This window comes from Alligator sinensis, unplaced genomic scaffold (genome assembly GCF_000455745.1).
Source record: "Alligator sinensis unplaced genomic scaffold, ASM45574v1 scaffold278_1, whole genome shotgun sequence".
NCBI lineage: Eukaryota > Metazoa > Chordata > Crocodylia > Alligatoridae > Alligator > Alligator sinensis.
Window position 1 is genome coordinate 1,541,433 of NW_005841952.1, and position 26,432 is coordinate 1,567,864.

At 42.5% G+C, this 26,432-nt stretch overlaps 1 long non-coding RNA gene across 1 annotated transcript in view; it reads left to right on the top strand.

Annotated features, from left to right (window-relative positions):
- LOC106721994 overlaps positions 1–25,758 on the top strand; it is a 37,904-nt gene extending 12,146 nt beyond the window's left edge. Inside the window, exons 2-4 of the long non-coding RNA XR_001357755.2 lie at positions 23,401–23,504; positions 23,617–23,708; positions 24,572–25,758. This is a non-coding gene — a long non-coding RNA (uncharacterized LOC106721994). The remainder of the gene's footprint in view (positions 1–23,400; positions 23,505–23,616; positions 23,709–24,571) is intronic.
- The last annotated feature ends 674 nt before the right edge of the window (positions 25,759–26,432 follow it).

Consider the following 26,432-nt stretch of genomic DNA (forward strand, 5'->3'; position numbering starts at 1 on the left):
TTAAACATCAGAGGGGAGTGAGGGTGCATATGTCGGTGAGAGAAAGGAGAGTGCACACGCCTGGCTTGCCTCTCACTTACACTTATGTCACTCCATTGACTTCAGTAGAGTAACTCCCAATCCCTGATGTCAGTGAGCAGTGAATCAGGCCATTGGACAGCAGAATAGATCCAGCACCCGCCACCCTTTTCCCACAGCGCATTTAATGGCAGCAATGACTCAGGTTCATTAAAGGGGTAAAAATGTCCTACACAGAGAAATAATTAAGGACTGAAGGGCTAACGACTGGATCACTACATTTATTTTTAGAAGCATTAAAGCCCTGCTTTTTATAGAAAGCCATATATATTTGCATACATACACACACATACATCTATATCTCTCTATCTATATAAATATCTATATAGATACCAATTTTCACTTTTTAAATTATATTTCATGTGACTTAATTGTTCATTAGATGCTCTGGATTGACTGGCCTAGAGACTTCTGTCTCTGGCAGTGACCAGTTCATATTTTCCCTCCACATGAGTTCACTTAAACTCCTGAGGAATAGTTGAAGTAATATGATCTGAAGCATGGACATGGTATACTGATTACATAGCCCTGTCTATATGGTGACACGCACTTTGATGAAGAAACCGTACCCCCAAAATCCATGCTTTCATTTCTAGCCTGCGGGACCGTGAAGATAACCCCAAAAATGTGAGGGGTGTAAGGCAAGGTGTGTCATCCTCCTGAATCTCTAGAAAGCCTAGAACGATGGCTCTGAGATGTGATCTGTTCTATACACCTCCAGAATTATCTCATAACATGCATACGTTGCAAAGTTAAAGTGCAATTGTAGCATGCTCTAGCATACCCATGATAGCAACCACACAACAGCAGCAGTGAAGACACAGTACCCAATAACATAGCTAAAGTGTATCATGTCATTAGGAGGGTAGTAAAATGCTGGAACAGGTTACCCAGAGAGGCTGTGGACTCTCCATCCCTGGAGATTTTTAAGACCCAGCTAGACAAAGCCTTGGCTGGGATGATCTAGTTAGGAATGGCCCTACTTTGAGCAGAGGGTTGGATTAGATGTGACCTCCTGAGGTCCCTTCCAACCCTCATTTTCTAGGATTCTGTAATTTCTATGTACTTTCCTTGAGAGACTGGTCTACATAGAAGATAATAGACTTACTATTAATACCTATAAATGAAGATACTCATTTATATGAAGAGGAAGAGGTTTGTACATTTGGTGCTAAAGGCTTTGACATGCCTTGAGGACCCCAATAGAAGCAGCTGCATAAAGATAAAAAGTTATAAACCGCTTTGTTAACTGGTTTACTGCTGATTATGTCACCAAAATAAGCAAGCTTGTATACAGTCCTACCATCCCAAATTACCTCTTATGCTTGAGCAGGAAAAAAGTCACTATTGTCTTCTGCCAACCTATCAAAACCTCCAGCTTCCCCAGAGCCAACATTGCAGTGTCCATACAAGTTTGCAGCACATGGAAAATGAAACAATAAGCACATCAAAAATAGCTTAAATGTAATGACAAAATGAATGTCTGCTATTATCTAAGACTACCATATAATTGGACCACAGCACAAGATATTTTCAATCTGACAGGGCATGGGATACATAAGGCCTTGCCTTCCTGTCTTATAATAACGGACATGGCATTGGCTTTTGCTTCATAATGATGTCTCTATTTGCCCTCCAAACAGCAGCAAATAATTCCCATAAGCAGTCTGACAGCTCCAGTTCACTAATACAACTGAGTTCAGGTCCTGGTGTTAGCCGAGGAAGGATTTTGTTCCAGTTGTTTACATGTGCATTTGTTTAATAGCCAGCTGAAAAACAATAGTTAAAAAAATCCTAATTGCTTTCATTTTTTGTTGACTGTTTTGGAAATGTTAGTGGGTTTTTTGCGGGGGATGGGGGTTAGTTTTTTTTAAAAACAGAGATGCTTACACAAACAAGATGTCAGAGTTTTAACTCAATTTTTGGTGGCATTAAAATGTCAGTCTGTTTTTATCTGCTTATTTTAAAGGTCCTGAAATAAAGCAGCAGTTGGCCAAATCAGGAAGCAATCATGCTTTTATAGAGGATGTACTTCTGCTTTGCAATCCAGCTGGTACATTTTGCCAAAATCTAGCAGAGTGGTACCTTACCTCTAAAGGTGTCCCACTGAAATGAATGGACCTGGATGTGGAATAAAGTGTTACTGAGTGAGATGAAGGATGAAATGAGCTGTAGCACCTCATTCACCGCCTAAAGACAATGCGTCAAGGGGTGTCTGACATACAGATATACACTGCTATGGAAAGAGCTCTGGACTGGGACTTAGGACATTTGAGTTCTATTCCTGGTTCTTCCACTATCCTGGAAAATGTATATATGGGTCTCCTTTGAAATGTGCTTTGAGATCTCCTGATGAAACCCACTCAGTCAGACCTAATTACAGCACTATTACAATGAGTTGAGGTTGGGACTCGAGGGACGGCCTGCACTTTTTCTGCCCAATAGAGCAAACTGGAACTTCATAGGATTGAGTGCAAAAATATGCTGCTCCCATTGCTTAGAGAACGGTCAAGAAAGTAGAGGTTGGTTCTACTGGAGGGCCATATATTATCAATGTTAACAGATTGACCAGTGAAGATCCATTTATGTCCTAATTTGATTAGAATGGGGTGATTATGAAGGACAAGGGTTTCTCCCTTCTTTCCAAGTCTCATCCAGAGCTGCTGGAAAAACCTAAGACTGGATCACACAGGAAAAGCTGGTTAACACTCGCATTGGTAGAATGGAGCTAATTGTTGCCGATGAGTTGGTTGGGATGGTAGACCATTCAGTGGGAGCAATAAGTGGAGCAGTTCCTACGTTCTCATTAGTGCTGAGACTTGAAGTCTATCTGGTGTGAGGTTCACTTCTACACTTCCCCGAAATTTAAAGGAAAGCTTCTATTCTCCCGGTTTTGAACTAGTTAGTTTAAATGCCGAGTGAAAGTCGAAAAAAGAAATCACCCCATTTGAAGCGACTGTGCAAGATGAATTGAATAAATAAATATTTCTTTCTCCCTATTGCAGAGAAAAGAAATAAGACTATTTGGTTAAATTGTTCTAAACGGGCTCAGCACTTAAATACTTCAGCAATGCATACCACTGGAAATCTTAAAATAGAGATCTAGGCAGACAGGAGAAAAGGGAGACAGCAGGGGAGTGGAAGTCCCCCTAGACTTTGTTTTATTCCTGGCACAACCCCAGAATAATTGTTTTGTTCTGTTTAAAACACTTTGGGCAGGATTTTATTACTATTGGTTTTTAATCTTGTCTATGCTATTGTGAGTGAAAAGTTACATGCACAATTGCATACTTGCTTTGCTTACATGATTACATGATACCCAGGAGTACTGAGTATTTTTGCCTGCAAGCATTGTGCCGGCCAGAAAATGTATATGTTGTATTGGCAAATTCTGATTAGTGACGCTGGAAGTCCATTGAAATCAATGGAAAGACTCATATTTATTTCAGTCGATTTTGGAACAGGCCCTGTATTTATAACTTATTGGAAGAATTCATTACAGAAATATATTTATTTTCCAGGACTGTAAACATTAATGGGTTTTTTTTTCCATAACAATTTGCTTCATGATCATTCTGGTCTATGGTGCGAACCATTTTATCACTGTTTTGTGTGCACTGATGTTCTTCTGGAACTGAAATAGTTACTAAGCTATTTAAAATATTGTGCGTGGGGGTGGGGAATGGATCAAACCAGCATTTTTGTTCATCAATTCAGATTAAAAATTTAATTTCATGGTACAATGAACCCATACAGAGTTATATCTATTAAGGTCACCCACTTCTAGGACTTTAGCTTACCCTAGGTATTGATGACTGCAAAACTCTTTAGGAGATAAGAATCACAGTTTCAGACTTCTCAGCTCTCACAGTTTTAATGTGAGGCACAATTTTCCTGACTCTCAAATACCTGAGACTTGATTTTTGCTAGTGAGAGAGAGGGGAAAAAATACCCCTCTTTCTCTTTCTCAATTGCTGTATGGAATTTTTAAATATCTGAGATCTGGCTTTAATTGAGGCTTTTATTGTTTGAAAAGGAGACACGAGCATTTCTAACCTCAAACCTTTTTCTAGTTTCTCTCTCGCTCTACCCAGCTCCGAGAGATGATTTCCGAATTGTCTCCCATAAAAGAAGACACAATTGCTACCTATTTGGCAAAAGAGAAAAAACTTTGGGGCTAGGTCTTCTGCTTGCATATCATTCATAGCTAAAGGTTTTCTTGACTAACTTTGGGCCAGGTCCTTATTTGATTATTACTTAGATAAAACTCCTATTCATGTCAGCAAAAGACGGCCCTTCGTTGGCTCAGAAATGTAGCACATTTGTAGTTAGTACACCCAGAAACTGGTAATATTTAATGGACAATATAATAATGATAAAAATAATCTTTGCCATGGGAACAAAGATTTGTGGCCATTTGGAAATAATTAAGAATAAAATGATTGTCTTGGTGATCTCTTTTTTTTTTAAATCTCTGGCTCTTGAGAGTTTATCCCTGGGTACTCTCAGATGCGCCGCCTTAGAGGAGCCCAGCTACCTTAACAAGTCATGAACCAAGAGATGGTCATGGATGTAGCTGTCCCGAACAAACTGAGAGCCTCAAAGATGCAGGGTCTTGTAATGTGCTGGTTGTAAAGTGTGAGCGTGAAGCTCTGGAAGTAGATGATGTAGATCCCTCTCTGCGCCGATCCACAGAACTGGAGTCTGGCTCTTCAGTCCGTTTCTTCAGTCCTGCATGTCTTTTTTCTAATCCTAATGACTAAGATTTTCTGATGATCAGCAGAGAGGCGGGGGGGATTTTTTGTTTTGGTTAACAAGCAATTTTTGAACGAAAATTTTTTTTTTTTTTTTTGTGGGGAAAAGATGTTGACGGGTTGTAATAGCTTTCTGACAAGACAAAGGTGATCAAAGGCATTCTCCACTATTGTTCCTACTGATGTATCCAAGATTAGCCACGAGTTCAATAGGATTCCTAGGCTCCACCAACGTGGAATTTGTAAAGAAGGAGTGATGATAGAATCGTAACAAATGTTCCAAGTTCTAGTCAAAGCCCTGTTGGCCACGCCAGACTTCTTTATTTCTCCTAAATGAGGTGTGAAATATTGTGAATCCAACTACCCCCAGTTCTGGATCGGTCTTTCTTGGAGTCTGTTGAAATTCATCCTACCTGGAACTTAAAAGTGCATGGGTGGTATAAAATAGATGATACTATTGGGCCAAACTTTCTATATTTTGTGTCAGGTTTGTCATTTAGAGTGGAAAGTACCTTTTTAATCTATTTGGTTTTCACACACACCAATGAGATTATTATTTTTTTTGCAATGATTCCTCTTTTTTAATGATCCCCATATCCATGGAGGTCAATGGAACGATGCCTGTCGACCTCAGTGGATTTCAGACCAGGCCCCCTTAAAAGAAATAAGCACTTTTACCTGCAAAACACTCCCACTGAAATCTGGAAAACCTCAGAATAGAGTTGGGAACAAGCCAAGAGTCACAATTAATTTTTCAGCAATTACAAAAAAGATTGGGGATCTTTAACGTCTATATAGAGTCACGGCTTTGACTGTAAATTAAAGCAGCTTGGGTTGAATCTCGAAAAACTGAGGGATGTGAAATCACAAGGCATTTGGAAAAAAACACTTAGTTGTAACTCCAGTTGTTAACTTCAGATTAACAGGGCTAGTTGCGAGATAGATACTGCTCCATGTAAGCAGGACTAAGTAGATCCCACATTATGAAAGAAGATGCGTCCAAACACTAAGTGTGGAAACTAATCTGGACTTCTTCAGAATCTGGCCACGTTGAAATTCATGGTTTAGATTTAGCTCAAAAAAAAAAAGCCAGCTGTGAAGTTGCAATATGGATCTAAGCTTTCTTAAAGTCAGGGCATATTCAGATTGGTGGTTTCCTGTGGTCCTGTCTCCATAGATATTTAAAATATGTACCCACTTGTTTGCAATACTGGGGTACATGAAATGTAAAGTGGACTTACCTTGACCATATATGAATTGGTATGCAAAGTACCTAAAGGGTTTCAAAAGCAATTGGAGTGGAGAGCAAGTTAGTGACTGACAGATCAGTGGACAGTCCGAGCTGTGGTTATTTTAAGCACCGCTAGCTGAGCTCTGAAACCTTTATCTCTGGGGCAGTCAGTTTTCCTTGAACATAATTCATCTGGTCTCAGCGGCACAAATACACCCAGTGAGAACTTGCCTGTTGAAGACACTGGAAATACTTCTATTGACTTCAGTGGCTTTTAGAGCAATCCCCTAGCCTGAAAATGAATGATAATAAATAATGGCATGAAAAAAGCTCAGATCATTTCAGACCATTGCAAAAGGAAAAAAAAAACCAAAACCCAAAACAACTGATAGCTGTATATAAGCCAGAGAAATTACTTGACTCTTTCTGCTTGGAAGACAAACAAAAGATAGGGATTTACAAGGGCTTAGATGCAACTTTAAAGCACATTATCATTTGCAAGTGTTGTGCTGGATATGCAAGTGTGTGTGTGTAAGTTTTATCACTTAGCTATGGTACGAAAGAAAATACGAAGCAGACCTCACTGAGGTTTTGGAGTTGCTGGGCCTGACTTTTCTCTCGCAAATCAAAAGTAACTCCACTAAAATTGTGCTCTCTTATGTACCAATATTATTCTCCGTCTCTAATGGCCATCACTGCACCCTGACAAATGATGAGCACTCTGAAGACAGCTAATGTTCCCAACTCCGGGGAGCTACACATTCCCCTTGCTGTACATTGCCCTGGGGATGGTCCCATGACTCGGCTTGCAGAGCGGACTCTACAGTGTGTTTAGTACAGAAAGATAGGCTCGTTTCATATCTAATCTGTGACAGTGCATGGGTCTTTTATCTGCTGGCTCTATGGACTGGAGCATGTTAGTGCTATGAGCACCACAGTTAGGTATTTTGTTGAAGCATGTTACTGAAAGAGTTCACTTGTCTACCAACCGGTGAGACGTTTTAACTGCTGAGATGGAGCAATCATCATCCTCCTCTTTCAGACCAAGGGGGAAGCTATCAAGGGAGTATTTTAAGCAGCTGGGATGGCTCATAGGGGAGTGGGGAGATGAAGCCATATTGTCTCAGCACAGGAAGCTATTATTGGCCCCCCCTGTAGTTGAGGGTGTATTCACTAACAGGATTACTCACTTCACAGTACAAATTCATCACGTGAATGGATAACCCTAGGATGAGTTCGTGAATGGGTGTCAACTGTAATAAACTCAAAACCAAATAGGCATCGGTAGTAGCAGTCGGGGATTTGCAAGGGGGAATCGATTCATCTGCCTGTGTGTAACGTGCTAAATTTCTTGTACGCTCCCCCCTCCCCGCCCAAAACAGCTTCTCATCCAAGTAAACGCGACAGAGGTAGGTGGGGAAAGGGTTTGTGCCCAAGGTCACGCACCAGGGTAGTGACAGACCAGGGATAAAACTCAGGGGTCCTGACTCCCCCTCCAGTGCTGCATCCACTGGACCATGTGTTCCCCCCTCGAGCCAGTCTATCAGACATAGAAAGATAGCAAATGAATACGAGGACTATTTGTGAAAAGCCTTAGAGGAAAAAGGGAAACTCCAGCAACCCGCAGCACTGTTCCTCAAGCCTTAAGAGGCTAGAAGGCTATGGGCAGTGCTTTCCCTATGCCTAGGCAGAGGATGTATTTCCGGTCAGGGGAGAGAGGGAGGTGGCCGGGCTGGAGCCTGAAGGTCTCTTGAATTCTCTGGAAGCTGGGGTGGAAAATCCCAGCCAACATACGAGAAGTCTTGGGACTGATCTCAGTTATGCTGTAGCTGGTTTGACCTGTGGTTTTGACTACAGAGGAGAGTCAAAAGCAGCCTTAATCCTCCTGTGTCTCCTCCTGTTTCATCATTGAAGGGAAAAGTGAAAGAGCATCTATGTTAAAGAAAAATGAGTTACCTGACTGAGGTTGCTCAAACCTGGGTGAGGTTGGGGGAATGCATATGACATGCTGAAGCAAGCCGGCCATATACTGAGAGCATCTGTATGTCAACTCGAGGGCTTCATCTAAGCAGAACAAGATACCCAGTGGCTTCAGTGAACTCTGGTTGGGCCCAGACTCTGCGACATGTCAACTCAAGGGCTTCATCTAAGCAAAAAAAGACACCCAGTGGCTTCAATGAGCTCTGGTCGGGCCCAGACTCTGCAACAAGAGAGGGTTTCCCTTCAAGTTAGTACTGAGCCAGAACTGAGGCACCAAACTCTCCCCATATGCTGTATAGGGGCCCTGGGCACCACACGCCGGGGGCCAGAAGCCCATCACTTAGGCTTTGTAGTGCCAAATGTGGTATTGTAGGCACCTCCACCCTTTATTGGGTCTGGCCCAGGCTCCCTACCCAAACATATCCAGTTTCAAGCCAGTCTTAATACAAATTAGCCAAATAAAAGATTGCAAAATGGTTCCAGCCGTGATTAATCAGCTAGAAACATTAGATCCTGAAAATATATCCAATTTCAGAGACATCCATTTAGATGCAATTATTGAGCATGCAGAGTAGAAGTAAGAAGCAGGGAAGAGGGGAGCTTCATAAAACGTGTAAGAGCCTTTCATCCCAATAAATGAGAAATATCCTGTCCGTGGGTGATTGATAGCCAGCTGGCTGGATTCCTTTTGGGCGCACAACGGGTTAAACCCCCCTGACTGATGGCTACTGTGGAAAATACCAGGGATTTGGTTATTCTGTCACAAACTGTCCAGACCTGAAACAAAATATCTTAAGGTGCCAATCAAAGGAGAGTTCATTTTTTCGAGCTCGCGCGGATAGTGAAATGCCTACAACCTGCTTTAAAAACATAGCTGCAAAGGGTAGCTGATTAGGACGAGAACTCTGCAGCCCGAGGGCACAATTAACAACGGCCCTTCCACCTGCTCTCCTGAGCCTGCAGTTGGGGATAATTAGTAAACCAGTACCTGAGCATCGCAAGGTTCAAGCTGGCACAGAGGTAGACAAAGGATCAAACCAGACACGCAGGGCTGAGACCTGGGAGGACCCTGCATGCTATGAATAAAAAAGCAGATCCAAAAAAAAAAACCAAAAAAAAAGGTGATGGAGGTGTCTCATCTGGGACCTCTTTTGTTGTTTAATAGGACAGCGGTTAAAAAAATGCACCATGGAAGTGGAGACCCAGTTTCCATCCCCTTTATGGCCTCAGGGAACTCCAGCAGACATGTACCACCTCCCTGGAGATTGCCTGCCCCACAGGTTACAGGTTATACTGGAAGGGAAGGGCAGCCACCTCCTTCCTTCTTTTCCCCGGTTGAATTGTGCTACTGTACAGAAAAGAGGTCACGATTTGGTGGCTGGAGGAAGGACAAGTGGGGACTATGGGGCTCCAGCCTTGGAGTGAGAGTTGGGCTTGAGTTTTACATTTTAGCCAGTGATTGCTGAATGTAAAGCAGTCCCTGCCGTTGGCCTTCTGAGCGTCCTTAAGCAAGCTACTTTCCTTCTCTGTTTTTCCATCTGTAAAATGGGGATAAACACATCTGCCTCTGTGAAGTGCTTTGAGTTGTACTGATGAAAACGGCTTGGTAATCACAAGTTCCTCTTCCCACTTATATCTGAGGTTCATGCACTTTCCCTCCAGATTTTAGTCGGGACTCACAGGAAATTGGGGAGGGGAGGGAAGAGTAACACAGGAGATCACTTGGATCCAGGGATTTATACGCCACTCCTTGCACAGACTCCTCAAATTTGGAAAGGATTTTTAGGTACACGTTTCTGGATAAACCTTGTCTTCTGTCCAGACCAGGTCTAAGTCTGACCTTGCAGCAGTCTTACAAATGAGCTGTGCACAGCACATCCTGAAAGACTAACTCATAAAGCAAACTGGAGCAATCAATATGGGGAAATGATGAAGGCCTGAACAAGCCAAATTATGCTGGCAGGCCTAAGAGAGACAGAGACACTATTTCTAAGGTAATAAAAAGAAACTCTTTTAGACCTCTGATTTAAGGGAATCGGAGGTGACTTCCAGCAGCAGAAAGGGAACAGAGGTACCCATTGTCCGGGGAGCCCAGTAATGAGTCGGCGTACACCTGCCTGAGCTGCCTTATCTGGGTATTTGGACTCTGCAGATCTGTATGGCAGAGCTCACTGAAATGCAGCCGTTTCCGTTCACTGGACTGTCACCAGGTCTGAATTCAACCCACTGGGGCTACTCCCACATGCAAGGATGAGTGAAATGCTCCCGCTCGCTCTGTGTTGCACTCACCCACTTTCCCCCTTGATACTGTATTACTGAGGTCAGGGTTTTTATTAACCCACTCTGAACCTGCTTTAAAGTGGTTAATGAAAGATCCCTAGAGCATGACCTTGACCTCGGCCTAGGCTGCATGTTCTTTAATTGGATGTAATTATTTCCTACCCTTTGGGTTGCACTGAATCTTGTGAGGGGACCGCTGAGAAAGGGAGGGGAGGTGATTTCCTGAATGATTAATGTAAATACTGATTTGTGATATCATAGATTTTGTGTTTCCATTTTATTTGGATCTCATTCTTCAGTTACTCTGCTCCATTGCCATTAGGCATGTAAATTTGAGTTAGCACATTTATCTGAAATCCTCTGATGAGCTCAGGTGTCTTAACTGTTCACTATGGTAATAATGTAACTTAGTGTTTCCTTGAAGCTAAGCCCTTTGCACCGCTCTGAAGAAGAGGTGTTAAACATCAAGGGATATTTTTTGGTCAAAAGTATGGGCAGTCTCATCATGCAAAAAATTCAAAATGAAAAAATTTCAGTTCCCTATTTGATTTTTTTATCAATAGAGAAAGCAAAATTAAATCACCTCTTATCTTTTTTTTTTTTCCCACTAGAAAATGAAAGCATTAAAATGTGAGAAAAATTGAGCCATATTTCATGGTCACGTTTTTAAACGTCTTTCTACTGGAAATAAACATTTAAACTTTGTCACATTTTTTATGTGGGGGAAAAAAGGAGAAGAGTAACACACGGAGAGAACATGAGACTGTTATAAGAACTTGGAAATGCAAACTTTCAAAGCACTGTAAAATTCTGAGATTTTTCACAAAATATTTCATTTCAAATGAAAAAAAAAAATGTTGGTTATAAGCAAAAGCACTTCACAAAAGATTTCCTTCGTCACAAACCTCCTTTAATGGCAGAATATCTTTTTGTTGAAAAAATATCCATATAAGCAGTATTATTTTAAGAGTTGAAATTGAGAAGCCAGTAAAGCTGACCGGCTTCTTGTGCCTACATCCTTGGGAGAGAGAGGGGCATGTAGGCTGCACTGAAGAATGCATCAGTATGAAAGAGGTTTGCCCAGCGTCATTTAGCATTTGTATGTGCAGAAATAAGACCATGGATGCCTATATACATGGTTAAATTAAGGCAGTAGTCATTCAGCATTATGGGATTGAATTAGACTCCATAAATCCCTAGTAAAACTTAACCTCTGTCTTGGATTTACAGTCTGAAGTGTCTCTAATTAATTCACAAACCGGAACATGGGACAGATATTCGGCCTCTTAGCTTCGTACCTCTAACACACCTATCTCATGTGAAAACCGCATCACAGGCATAGGGGACTCCCTGCAAGGTCCCTGCTCCTGCGTTTAAGCCATTGAGTTCTTAAATGGGCCTCCAAAGTGGAGTTGCAGACATGACTGTGGGTGCGTCTATATGTGCACTTTAATGCGCAGTAGTCTATTTTACTGCCCAGTAAAGCATTGTGTAATAAACTGTGCTAGTATGCTAACGCACAGTAAAAAGAGGCTACTGTGCATTAAGTGTTGCTAAAAAAGCATGTACTTTTGCTACTGTGCAGTAGGGCAGCCAAATTAGCATTTATTTAGTACCTCACATTAGAGGGGATACCTTACCAGATAAAAAATGCCTGCCCAGAAGAGCATTGCATCTACTTTGTGAAATATGAAACACCAGAACCAGATGGAAATATGAATACGTCCTGCTTACCAACAAACAATTGAGAGGTAAACCGATTATTTCAACTTTTCTCTGAGCCCAATCTGCACATAAAATGAACTGTTCCAAACAGGAGATTTTACCACACCTCCAACTCTCCTATGAAATATGAACTTTCATTTCTACCCAGGAGAACTTTTCCAATCTTTTCTCCAATGCCTGATGAAGGGTGCTTGTGCCTGAAAGCCTGCAATTTTCTTTTGCAAAAATCTAGTTGGTCTAATAAAAGAGATCATCTCTACTACAAGTCCTGATTGCCTTTTCCTCTAGATCAATAAAGCTACAGCCTGGATACCTGTCACATTAGAGGGCACTTCTGCATGTGCTCAGGAGGTTCACTTTGGGGAGGGTGGCACTTTAATTAGAGCGGCTCTAAGAGCTGCTCTAACTAAAGCACTACGTTGTCTCGTGTATCAGCATTCCTGTGCTTCAAAATGGTGGTGGGGTGCTTGAACTAAAGCTCCAGCCGACTCAATTAACTGAGTCTGCTCCGACACACTGTAATTACAGTGCATCAGAGCAGCCTCTGCACTTGTGTACAGGCATCCAGAGGTACTAAATTTAATGTGCATTAGGAAACGTGCATTAATGAATGTGTAGATGTGCCCTGTGGCAGATAACTAAGTCTCTTGGTGGTTGAGGGGAAGTAAATAGAAATAAACAGTAGCTGCCAGTTTTTCCTTGTGGGAAAATGCCTATCCAGACTGTGATTGGCTAAAGCCCTCAGTTACCCAAGTACAGATGCAGCATCATTCAAATATAAACAGCGCGGGGAGGGTGGGAGGAACCTGGGTGCTGAATGCTGGCTGGAATGGGAACACTGCCGCATGGGGAGTGGACTGAATGGCCAAGCAGAGGTCCCTCCACGGGCCACTCCGCAGTCATAAAAAGATGGGTGGTTCCCAAAAAGGAAAGCCTCTCAAACCCACCCAATGCATGGGCACATGAGGATACAACACGACTGCAAAACATTGTTCCAACCCACCCTTCGAGCCCAAAGGAGTCTTATTCCCATCAGCCCAGGTGAAAAAGTGACAAGAAGGGAAGGCATTTTGCATAAAGTATATAAAGAACCGTGACAAATATAAGAACCCTACTATTCTGTAACACTTTATTCTCTTTCCTAAATAAGCACTTGGTTTTCTAGGCGGAGAGGGAGGGCAGGGTGGAAGATGGGAGGAAGAATAAAAGTTTCACGGAAGCTCAGGAAATACACACATGGTGCTCACACTTTTTATGCATTTTGCCTATCAATATATCCATCTGTTCTATATACTAGATTATTCTGACCTTTATGGTATTCTGTATGCTGATTATCAAGCAATTCCATTCTTCCAATGATTACAGTCTCCTCAACCTGTAGGAAAGGGTTGGGATTGCTATTCAATCAAGATGCAGAATAATGAAAAGGTCAGAGCAGTATAGCATACGACCATATTTCACAGGCTACATCAGGCATTAAATTCTGGTATCTTATCTTCAAAAGAGATATTGTAATGAGATCAGAAATTGGCACAATGGTTGCCAGTCAGGGGACAGGATTGTAAGAAGACTGGAGAATCGGAGTATTGTTGGGATCCTGAAATTTGGACTTTTGGTCTTGAGTGTGAGGAGAGAAAGGCATTTCATTATTATCCCTAATTTGGTCTGAAGATGCGGTTCCTGGGTAATGAAATGAGAAGAGAGGCAGAGTGAACTCCAAATAATTGTCATTAGGAAAGACTAGTTAAATCTAATTGTGGCTTTTCCTCACTCAGTGAAATAAAAAAGGCAAAGGCAGATTAAGCAAAATGCTGTAGGGACTAACTCTTGACCTATTTGGGAAAATATATTCTTCCCACCAGAAAAAGTTTCAGAATATATTTTTGTGTCATACTCACTAACAAAATATTTCAGTCATACAAATAAAATTCTTTCTATAGTTATGTAAAATAATCTTGCTCCACTCTAAAACTTGATTCTGGAATTCATAGATTATGGTTATTCCTTGTTGTCATTTTAATTTTTATTCTGGACCATGCCCCCATCATGCTAGGCCAATGGTCCCCAACCCTCTAATACTGGGAAAGTGTTATAGCATAGCAACAGGAAAATCGAGTTAAAATTGAAGATGTCAGAAAGAATAAGAGAGTAGCATTGGCTATAGGCCAGCAAAGCTTGGGAACTGCTGTGCTAGGTGCTGCACAAAAGTCTCTGCCCTGAAAATCTGCAGTCAAATAAATTAAATCTTACGGTGAACACCTAGAGATAAGGACCAATTGGTAACCACTGGTTAGAAAGCAGAAGTGTAGCAGGGCAGCTGCAACAGCAACATATAGGTCAGTGCAGGGTGCTGTGGTGCCAATCTCACTGGCATGATTAGTTGCTCATGTGGTAGCAGATATTTTTGTGCTCCCTCCCTCCTGCAACCCCCAAGGCAGTGCCAGTGGCTGCCACCCTGATATACCCTCCTCAGTTGTGCTGCTGTGAGAGAGTGTATTTTTGAGGCATCTTCAGAAAGGTCAAAAGGGCTGGGAAGTGAGCTTGGTAGAAGAAATAACTTAACATCAGCAATACTCATGAATGCTGTTGGGCTCTAACATGGCTCACATGTGATATTGCTCTGAAAGAGATCATTTAGAAAGCAGGTGGGTTTTTCAAAAGCCAAATTGAATCCCTCCGGGTGCCCCTCCTTGCTCTTTCCTGCAGCCCTGCCACCTCTGCATCCCTTTTCTCCAGGTCCTCTCATTTTCCTCTGTCTTCTGTTGAGCAAAACCTCTTTCAATACAACCCCACCCCAGGTATTAAAAACAAAAGAAAAGTGGTGGCGTCGAACTGATGCTTGCAAATCATCACTCTGCTTCCTCCAGTTTCATGGTCTCTCTCCCTCATCCTTCATCTGCTTTGTCCATTGTGCAAGCTCATCGGGACTGAAACCATTCATAATCCTATGGTTAGTAAAGTGCCTGTGGAAATGCACCCAGTATGAGGAGCAGACTAGTTAAATGCTCAGTAAAGCTTCACTGCCTATATGTGTGGTGGTATTCGGCTACAGTAAACTAATTAACTCTAGTACTGTCAGGGACAGTACTGTCTTACAGTGGAGTAATTAAATGCAATTAAACACGTGTGTAGATGCTCACCGTGGGCGCAAATTTTCCCTGGTCAGTGCAGGCAGCAGGAGTCTGGCTTCCTGCCTGCTGCTTAGCCACATGGCTCTGCAGGTTCAGCCCCCTCGTGCCCCAGCCGGCCCCTCTGCTGCCTTGGCCACCACCCAGAGCAGGAGGAGCAGCAGGAGGAACTGCTTCACCCCGCTTCAAATTGCTGCTGTCCCAGGCATGTGTAGATGCTGTGCCCGGGAGTACTTTACTCTGGTTCAAACTGCTCTGGAGTTTATTGCTTCGCATGAATTGCACGTGTAGGCACACCCACAGTGCCTCAGTGCATTAGGACCCCATGCCTGGTCTGTCCTTAGGCACTACCACAGGAAGCATAATATGTAACAGTGACGTGCACCATGTCTTTCCCATGTCCAAAATAAATAAACAAGCAAGAAAGAGAAGCTAAAAGTATAAGGGGGATTTAATGGGATTTGGGTACCTACCTCCCCTAGGCTCCTTTGAAAATCCCAGCCTAAAGCAAGAGATTTGTATTTCTGCATTTCTTCCTCCTCTGTCAGGGATAATGACTGCCAAATTAGTTTAAATATCTCTCTTATTGCTCTTGGTTTTGTTTGTTTGTTTTTCTGCAATGGTTTTTGGTTTTTTTCCCTTGAAAAATTAATAAAGGAAGATTCTTTTAAAAAGAGAAAGGGAGAAAAGAAGCAAAAGATAAAATCAGGGGGAGAAAAATACAATAAATGTTCATCCTATTTAAATCCACAGCTGCTGAGTGAGAAAGGAAAGCTGTTTTAAATGAAGGGCCCGTCTGGAAAATCAGTTTTCTGTGTCCTCAGCTGTGTCGTGAGCACTCCAGGGGCAAGATTTAGGGTGCTTAATTTAAGCACAGGCTTCAATTCCATCGACTCCAATGGAATATAAAAATGCGCTGAAACTTAAGCACGTGCTTGCTTAAGTCATGTGAGGAACAGAGTTGAGTTCATGTATGTGCTAAATGGGAAGTATCTGCTAAAGTGGGTTGCTGAAGAGGATGGATTTGATCACATGTCTGAAGTTCAGCACCTCGGCAGAGCTTCATGAAAATACCCGGTAGTCACAGTAATGTATGCTGGGCACTCTCAAATGGGCTTTGAAATAAGGAGCTTGCCCGCACAAGTTACTGAGGCCTCAAACAAAGTTATTCCTAGGGCTGCCAGAAAACTAATCTAAGAGGTATCCATTGACAACAGAGCTGTATTCAAAGGAGACTTCCAGGAACACAAATCACCCAAACCTTGTGGATGCTCTAGTTCAGGTGTAGACCGAGTCATCACACACAAGTGTCCATCTGTCCAATTCTGATTTGTCCATAATCATAGTTTTGACTCCCAGCCTCCCTGGGAAATGCCATTTGCAGGGTAGTTCAGGCTCGGAGCCGACACAGAACGGCCAGAAATCTAGTACAGAGTTTCGTCCCCGTGGCATCAATTTAGGAGGCTTGAGATGTTAGGGTAAGTCAAATGAGAGCGGAAATGCCTTCTAAAAGTTAAAAGCACCGTATTAGGATTGACTTAGAATTTGACCCTTTCTCTGTGAAAGACTTGTTTTCTGTGACCTTAGGCACATCACATTGGGCCTCCACATTTAAAAATTCTGGCAATAAGTACTTAGATCCACATTCACAAAAGTGGTCTGATTTGCAACCGGGCTGGGTCAGTGTCCGCCGGTCCCATTCTGCTCTGTGGGAGCAGTTGGCACTCAATTATCTGAAGCTTTCGAAGAAGATGCAAGCCCTCCACATCAGGCAGTCGTGCGAACGCTCAGAAATGCCGACAGCGGTCCGAATAACATAAAAACGGAGTGTGTTATTAATGCTGTCAATTTAGCCAAGAATGTTATGGCATGTGTGTCACTGAGAGAGACAGAAACTATTATTGAAATGAGATTAGAATCGTTTTGAAACATCAACAGCGGCATTTTAGTTGGTAACATTTCCATCTAAAATAGATGACAATGATGCTATACAATCAACAATGCCCCTGGGAATAGGATATAGAACAGAAGACTAGATTGTTTTACTCTGTATTGATTTTCCCTTAGTAGTTTTTGATTAACTGTCAAATCAATTAGCTTCCCCCACCCAAACACAAGATCAGATTGCTATATTTTTGGTCTCCTTATATCCTCTCTGCTCAATAACAAACAAACAAGAGAAACCCAGACCCAACTGCTTAAAATATGTTCGGAAAGGAGGTATTACAGACAGAGATAAGCCCAGTATCGATAGCCTGCTTCTCTTCATAGAGCTGGAGTCCAGCCATGTTTTTATTGAATCAGGTTCTGAAGCTGTCTGAGGCACTAAGAGATCTGATTATAGCCTTGCCATAAAGTCCTTTTAAAAGAAAATACATGGCATTTCAGGGTGACATAATGTTCTTTTGACTCAGGAGAGACAGAGTGTCTAGAAGTTTTCAAACACCCTGACCTTCCTGTATTGCTTATTCATCGATGTGGGGTATCTATCCGGTCCCCATATATCTGAGCACTTGACAGTCTACAGCGCATTTATCCTTTCAACACCTTGTACAATAGGGAATTTTGCAGATGGGGAGCTGAGGCTGAGAGTGAGAGATGAGGCAAGTCTCACAGTCCAGCGCATCCCAACAGCCAGGTCATCTCGCCTCAAGTACACTTGTCTCTTGTCTGGTGGAAAGATCGGAGTAGCCTGGAAGAGTGGGCTGCGTCTGAGAACAGGCAGAATAAATCATTAGATTCCAGGGTCTGACGACAGTTTGACCACCTTCCAGCTGGCCTCGGGCATGTCACTTGACCACTTCGATCACAAAAGAGTGTCAAGATCCCTAATGTCAGGCCTAGCCCTGCACATTTTTGGTGCGCAGAAGTCCTACTGGTGTTAGAAGAAGTTCTGCACATGGGTGGATATAGGATCAGGCCCTTACATTGGGAACATTACTTCCAGATCACCAGACAAATGCCAGTGTGTAGATGTGCCAGATATTTATGCCACCAGAAAGTTTTGCCAGTGTTAGTGTCTGTTAGAGGTGTGATTTTTGGTGACATTTCTAACTCCAAGGTATAGATGTGGTTAGATCAACCGACAATTTTAGCCAGTGTAAGTTATTTAGTTCAAAAAACCAGCATAAACTATACCAGCAGCAAAAGTACAGTTTTTGCCAATATGAGCTTTGTCTACAGAGGACGGTTTCCCATCTTTTCCTAGAGTTGAAATGCCTTCAGACCTTGCAAGAGAGAGACTTAAGCTGGGAAGTTCAATTCAAGACTGAATCCAGCTGGGAACTTTTCAAGAGCTCAGAAATTTCTGCACCTGATCTGTTGTTCGGCTCATTTCCCCCTGTATCTCCCCTCCACCTCCCCCTTTTGTTTTTCTAAAGATGATTATGTTAAGTTTTAAGAATTAAAAAGACTCATAGGGACCCTGATGTATTAACATCTGAAAGCCATAAGGACAAAAAAAGAGGATAATGTACATTTTTATTTGCAGGAGCAATACCTACAGGTCCCAACACAGATGAGGGACCGGTAGCATTAGGCTGTACATACACATAGCAAGACACAGCCCCAGCTGTGATGTTCATTTTATTTGGATGTAGCAGAAGGAGAAAAAGAAGTGATGTGACTTGCCCAAAGTCATACAGCAGATAAGGGCTGGGATGGATCCAAGCTGCACACATACGACAAACAACAACTAGCAGCAAATGCATATCGTGCCCCATCAAAATAACGTGAAAGCATTTCAGTTTTGCCCGCTCCCCAGTGTTTCCTGGTCTCCTCATGGGGGGAAGCAATCTTCATCTGTTCAAGTCAAAGCTGCCCCAGTGCTAGGTGGAGGGAGCCATAGCAAACCAGCTGCTGCTACCACGCAGGCAGCCAAGATTCGCATTTGTTTTGGCTAGCGCTGAGGAATCGGCTCAGGCATCTTTGAGAACAAAATGGTGCATGGGAACAAGTCCAAGCTGTAAAAGATAAGAAGCAATAAGAGTCGCAACAGATTATTTGTCTGGTAAAACAGAAGGAGAATTCTAGTGAAAAACCTGGAGGATTCTGGTCCAGTCCTGCAAACATAAGTTCTGCTTGTGCAATGCCAGCTGATAGCCTCTTGGGCTGCACAACAGGTGTTCAGCTGCAGCTATTTCTGGAGAATAATGAATTGCTGTTGCAGGAAAAAAAAAAAAAAAGATTTGTGAAAGCGAGCGGGTTTTGCCCAACTTTAGAAAGGAGAAAGGCTTCATTCTGGATCGCAGCTATTGGGACTGGCACAGGGACATAGCTGTTCAGAGAGCAGAGAAATCGGTAACTAATCATTATGATCCATTTGCTCTCGCATAATGCAGAAAAGGAGGGTGGGGTTCATGGCCTAGCCACAGACTTCCTGGCTTACCCAAGGCAAAACAATTGACATCTCAATATTTTCAAACCCAAACCAAACTGGGCACAATCTTACAACCTACTTCAAAACCTGGTTAGACCAGGAATTCATTTGCCTTATTCTCTTAGTCCTCTATTAGTGTGGGCCAAGTGGGACAGATCCTCCACTGATGTAAACCTTATTCCAGTGACCTCAGTGGAGCAATGATGACTTATAATAGCTGGGGGACTTGCTCCTTCCCCAACCCCCGCCCCGTACATATTAAACAGAGATGTGCAAACATTTTTTTTAAAAAGCCTCAAACTACCAAAAAGCTCAATGATTTGGCACAATTTTTTTACTCCAAATCAAGCAAAACCAGAGACATTTCACTTTGAGGGCTAGGTTCATACAAACTCAAACCTGAAACAGGAAATGAAACACAGAGGGTAAATGATCTCAGAGAGAAACAACGAAAATTAACTTCCAGGCTGAAACAACCGAACCTTATACATCCCTGATGCTTCTAGATGTGTAGGCTGCATTTGACCATATAGTATGAAAAACATAAAAACTCAGGATGCAACCCTGTAACCGCCACAAATGCCTCTCTCTCTAATGGGTTTGCTTCTGCAATGCAGGTGAAATGAGCAGAGCACAGGCCAGACCCACACGTGCTCAGGGAAAGCTCCATGCATAAAACATACCCCGAACTGGGCTCATCATAAAATGTTTCCAAAAAATGGTGGCCATCCAATTTTTTTCTCCTGTGTGATTAAATATCCTTTGACCACACCAATATGTCTATCAGAAAAACTCTGACGTGGTATTAAGTCTGCCTTGATTTACAGGTGTTTCATTGCAACTGAGTCTAACATATTTTACTAGCATAGCGCAGACTGGAGCAGGGGCTAATAGCAGTAGCCAAAGTTCGTAATCGTTGGGTGCAGTTGGAAAGCAGTCTGACGCTTCCTAACAGGATAAGTAAAATGGATTTTGTCATAATATCAGGCAAATTGATATATTAGCTCTCCACACGCGCAGGGCCGCATCCTCAGCTGGTGTCGTTAACTGAAGGAACCCCATTGAAGTCAATAGAAGTCAAACGTTTTACACCGCTGAATGATGGACCTCAAAGTTGGGGGTTGATAATGCAAAGTCCTGACCATCTTCAGTGCCCACTGAAGTGGGGAGACAGAGGGTGCCTTGTCAGACTGAGCCCTGAAGGCCAAATCCATTGATTTCCATCCCATGTTACTTTGGGGATGTTCAAGTTGCCAATGGGATACACTGTCTGAGCTTTTTAAAATTCATATTTGGTCTTAAATGAAATTAAAGACCGTTTAGCCTCAACCAAATCTGACTTGCTCTAATTCCATCAGGCTGCTTTGAATTTTTTTAACTTACAGTCATGGCTTAAAACTAATTGAAAACACACGGCAAAGTTCAACTGAACCTATTCCTCCCTCCCCCAGCTCCCTTTTCTTTTTGAGGTGAGACGTGAATATGGGTGCTGGATTTCCAGGCTGACACACATTCACAGACATCGTAGGCTAATTCCTATTAAAATAGGAACCGATTAGATCACCAGACAGTTTTAAAAATGCCACGACATAATTAAATGGATCCTTTGCAGCTGATGACTTCAACATTTGTTTTCTCTGAGATCAGGTACTTTCTGGGCCTACTAAGTGAAGCACAAGTTTTGACCAGGGTCACAATAGCATTTTTCTGAAACGCAAGGGGAAAAAAAACACTCTAAGAAACTCACCTTTCCCATGTTAAATTGGAACGTTTAAATGGAAATTTGAGGCTTTTTCTTGCTTTTCATTACCCCATTTTTACATAGGTATATTTTTTACGGATGTCAGGGGCATTTTTCCTCATCTTTACACCACAGCAAATGTGTACTTACTCTCACCACAGATTTGCACAGTGAGAGGGCCAAAGATGAAATCAAGTGCACTGGGATCTTCTCTACATTGGGATCTTCTCTACATTGGGATTCAGGAAGTCAAATGAAGAACAATTATTGAAGTATCAGTGTTGTGGGGCTATAAAAGCATTAAATACCGTAACCACTGTGCTTCTTGGTCACTGCAGAGGGACGAATTTATCGTGCTAAGTGGTGTCAGAAGAAACTTTTGAACAGGCTAGGGTGCCCCAGATTATCTTCAGATGGATCCATTCCTCTCACGCAGTTTCCTTGCAGTTGCTCAGGCACTGACTGATCTCAGCCCATCCTGTCTTCTGTCACTGTATTTCATCAAATTAAGGTTGAGTTTGATTTTCCTATCATTTATACCAGGAAAAAGCATTTGGGCCCATGGTATCACTCACTGTAATAGGGAAAGAAGTGAAAAGAAAATAATACCTGTTATTTGTGATGGTATTTTTCATTGTTTTGTCCCCAGCAAGCAGGCTATAGCTCTCTGAGACTTATAGCAAAAACCGGGAATGGTTTTTAACCCCACTTGGATTTTCTACAGAGGGCTTTCCCCTGATTTTCCAGTTTCTTTGGCTTTGCTCATGTTACAATGGCCAGTATCATTCCACGTGACAGACAATATATGTGCCGCACAATGGGAGTCCAAGATGCTTTAATCAACTTCAGTGCAAATTCCACTATGGCTTATTTTTAAGGAAGGGAGCACAAGCTTCAGAGCCTGAGATTTTGCCTTCAGGCAGTGCCATGAGCAAGAGGTGGAGCATATATTATGCCCCTCCAGGAGGGACTATGTCTCAGAAACACCCCTCTGAGAAACAGCTCCTCTCCAGCACCGTTTTTCTGCTGGAGGGAAGGATCCTCTTTGTAACGCTATGGCTCTACCACTATACACCCGCAGGATGCCATACTCATAGCCTTGCCCATTGCCCCCTCACTTGCTCCTGGGAGAAACATGACAAAAATGGAAGGGAAAGACTCCCTCTTCCTCATGGCTACAATCTCGCCTTTAATTAGCAACATAATGGAGATAATTTAATTAGCAACATAATGCACTATCTACTAGTGCTGGTGTGCGGTCTAAGGCATGGCTCGTACAATGGTAGATGGTGAAAGCCTCATCTGCACCAAATGGCAGAAGTTACAGTAATTTAGGAGCCCAAGTTTAATTTTCAGAAGTGACTTAAACCCCAAACTTAAACCATGTTATCCTAGCTCACATGTGGGAAAGTAGCACCAAGGGCATCTGAAGCAGATATTTCATGGCATGGTATTTCATATGCACTGGTAATACAGGTTTAATATTCACCTTGTGGTCATCACTTTGCACAGGCCATGTAGTGCTTGCAGGATGCTGATATTTCTGAGAAAGGGGCAGATGTGGAACAATATCCTTTATTTGTCGTACTTGGTTTGGCGGCTGGCAAACTTCTGCCATGCCTGAATTAAAGACCACTGGCATTTCCATTAGATAAAATCCCATAGTTTATAGCAGGGGTTCCCAAAGTGTGGTATGTGTACCCCTGGGGGTACACAAGACATCTCTGGGGGGTATTTGGGAGACTGTGTCATGGTGGATTTAATTTTCATTATAATAATAATTGGCATTTACGAGGTTAAAATATAAAACGTATGCTGGGAGGGGTATGAAGGCAGCTGGTAAATCTGGAAGGGGGTACGCGCAATAAGAAACAGCTTGGGAAACCTGGTTTAGAGGGTTAAGAGCTCAGGCATTTCACACTGTATCAAGCTGAACTGTGATTCAGATCAGAAAACCCGGTTCTTGTTTAGCTACAGAATGGCAAAAGTGGGGGCAGAGGGGTAGGCACTAAATGCAGGGAACGCATACTGGTTGGCTTTGATAATCTTTTGAACTAGAGCCTAAAATGCAAAAGACTGAAGGTTTACAATTTCTTTTCTTTCAGGCTGTTTCTAGAATTAACCCTCTCAGAAGTAGCATGTAATGAGCGGGATTTCCAAAATCATTCAGGTGGACAGTCTATGGAAATCATCTTCCTTGGAAACGAAGGTAGGCCAATAACGAACAGTGAAACCCCACGCCAAATGCCGCACTTTAAGGACCAGATCCTGCCAGCCACAGAATGCCTCTTGCTGACAGCCACAATTCCCATTTATTTCAGGGAAATTCATCGGATCGTCCACCTTTTTCAGATACTGAGAGAGAAACTGAAATGAGCAGAGTCGGAGGTAGACCGTGCACCTCTGTGGAGCGGTACGTGAATGTGGTAACGTCAGCTCGGGAAACACGTGCCTCTTTAAGAACCAGATTCTCCAACGTGCTTGTTGCTCTCAGATGTCGCTGACGTTATCTCTGCGAAGGTGTCTTTGCAGTCAGTAGGGGAATTTAGCCCTTTGTATTCCTACCTGTATAGCACTGTTCTTATTAGGGCTGGTAAAGAAGAGCAGGGTTCATAGAGTTCATAGACATCAGGGCTGGAAGGGAAGATCATCGAGTCCAGGCCCTGCCCCAGGGGCGGGAAGTCAGCTGGGATCAAAGGATCCCAGCAAGATAGGTGTCCAAATGTTTCTTAAAGGAGTCCAGAGTAGGTGCTTGCACCACTTCTGGGGGGTAAGTCTGTTCCAGGCCTCGGGAGCTCGGGCCTGTAGGGTTATTCAGCATGGTGTGGGTGATCACAAGGAAGAGAAGGTGGTCCCCCTTGACAAAAACAAGGCAATGGGTAGAGAAAAAGAAACCCATTCTGGTTTCCACTGGGGCTGGAAACAGGTATCACTTTCCCGGGGAGATGAAATGGGCTCTGAAATAATAAACAATAACTGGCACGTGACTCCTGCCTGGTTACGGCTTCCACTTCACATGCAGTAGCCACATACCACACATTTCATAATTAGGGGGAGAGAGCGAGCGAGCAAGAGATAAGGCCATTGTGTAATGCACACCAAAGGAATGTGTAGGGCGTGTGGGGATAGTGCTGAAAGGAAGAAGAGTCTCATAGGGTTTGAAAAATGCTGAAGGAGGAACAGAGGGATGGAAAAAAAAGGGCTGAGAACAAGTGACAGGTATGCTTGCTTAAGATATGCCATATTCCTTTACAGCGTCCCACTCATCTTTTCTAGGATCAGAAGAGCAGAAGGACCTAACGCTTGCAGACAAACCGAGAACACAAGGAGTTTACCATTCAGGCTAAAAATGCTTTGGAGGATGTTGTGTCCCTCAACCATATTAAGAAATCAAGAATTTAGTCTTCCATGACCTTTCATGGCCGGATGGATTTAGTTTTGTTGATTCTCACAAAAAATACCAGATTTCTTTCTGATTGGACGTGGTTACCAGGGGTGGGGGTGAGGGGTGGAGGGAATGTACAATCTACCTATATGAAAGACCAACTAAACCTTCATATGGTGATGTTTGTTCTCGGCTCCGCTACTGATGTGCCGTATAACCTTTGGCGAATCACTTTACAGAGTGGCTCCGGTGTTTCCCCTTCTGTCTTTTGTAGTCCCCATTTTGACTGCAAACCCTTTGGTGCAAGGTTTATCATGTATGTGTGCAGTGCTGAGAACAAAGCAACCCGATATTAGATGGGTCCCTTCAGGTACAACTAAAATACAAACATTTCCCAATAATTATTATGAATCCCTTGGGGAGATAATTTTTTCCTGCTCAATACTGGAGCTCAGTGTATATGCGAATATTCATTGTTAACAGTATATTTTTTATTAACATTATTTTCTGATCCTAAATCCTCATTCTGACCCGCTGTATCTTTTTCTCGCACCTTTACATGATATGGAAGTGAAGAGAAGAAGAATAAAAGAAGATCACGTGTTGCTGCATGAAAGCCTAGGGCCAAATCACAAGCAGGAGTCACGCCCTGATCCCACCAGCTGAGAACATAGGTTTTTTGTTTGCAAGGGCCTCGCACTGATTTCCTCTCCGATCACCTCGAATACAAAAACTCTTAAAATGAGCTCACAGAGTTTAGCCTCGCATTAGCCAATATATTGCTAAATATCCCTTTCTATATAATGTTTAACCCTATATTTTCACCTGGCAACCTATCTTCTGAATGCCTTCATTTTTGGAGTGCATAGTAGTGGAGGAAGCACTTAGACATAAGGCAGACTACAAAGATGTATTTCAAAACCCCGCGTCTTACTGACAAAAACAGCACATGAACCCCCATATAAATGGTGTGAAACATTTTCTTAAAAATCAATCAGCCTCTATTATTCAGTTTAAGCCCGATCTCATTGTCTACTTCTTCCTCTGGAGGCCGATTTCTGCCAGGTAGAAAATTAAGTTTCCTTTACTTTTCTTCCCTACAGTTGTTCGGTGTGGGAAACCGACTTCCTGTCTCAATAAACAAGTGCACACAAGGCTTTTCTGGACACATAATGGGGTCTTTTTTTATTTTATACAAAAATCATTCCACACTTAACACATCAATGAAGCCACTTAAGCTCTACTGCATCTGAATTAAAGGCGGAATTGTGTGATCAAAGAGTGTGAAAGAACCACACATGGAGTTGTTCAGACACTTTACTTTTGTTACATTTGATACATAACAAACCCAATAAATATGCTTATCCCAGTAGCTCATTTCATTATCTCATATGCTTATGTTTAAGAGCATTTCCTTAACTCATCTTTCCCTCCTGTGTTTTACGGCATCGTCATTTTATGTAGCTTATTTAATGTTAAGAAAAAAAACAAAACAAAAAAAGGAAAAACGTATGGGCATTCACAAGACGGAAAGAAACACCCTCAACTCCCTGGGTTTTTCATTCAATATTTCAACAGAGCTATGGTTTTATATGGTACAATACGTGTAACAACCCTCAGAAAGTACAAAAAGCATATAGGACAAGGGTGGGGAAAGTTTGAGATGTTTACCACAAATACATTGCAATAATTAGAGGCAATTTTTTAGCCTGGGTTACCACATGAATGATGAAATAGGACAGATAAAAACGT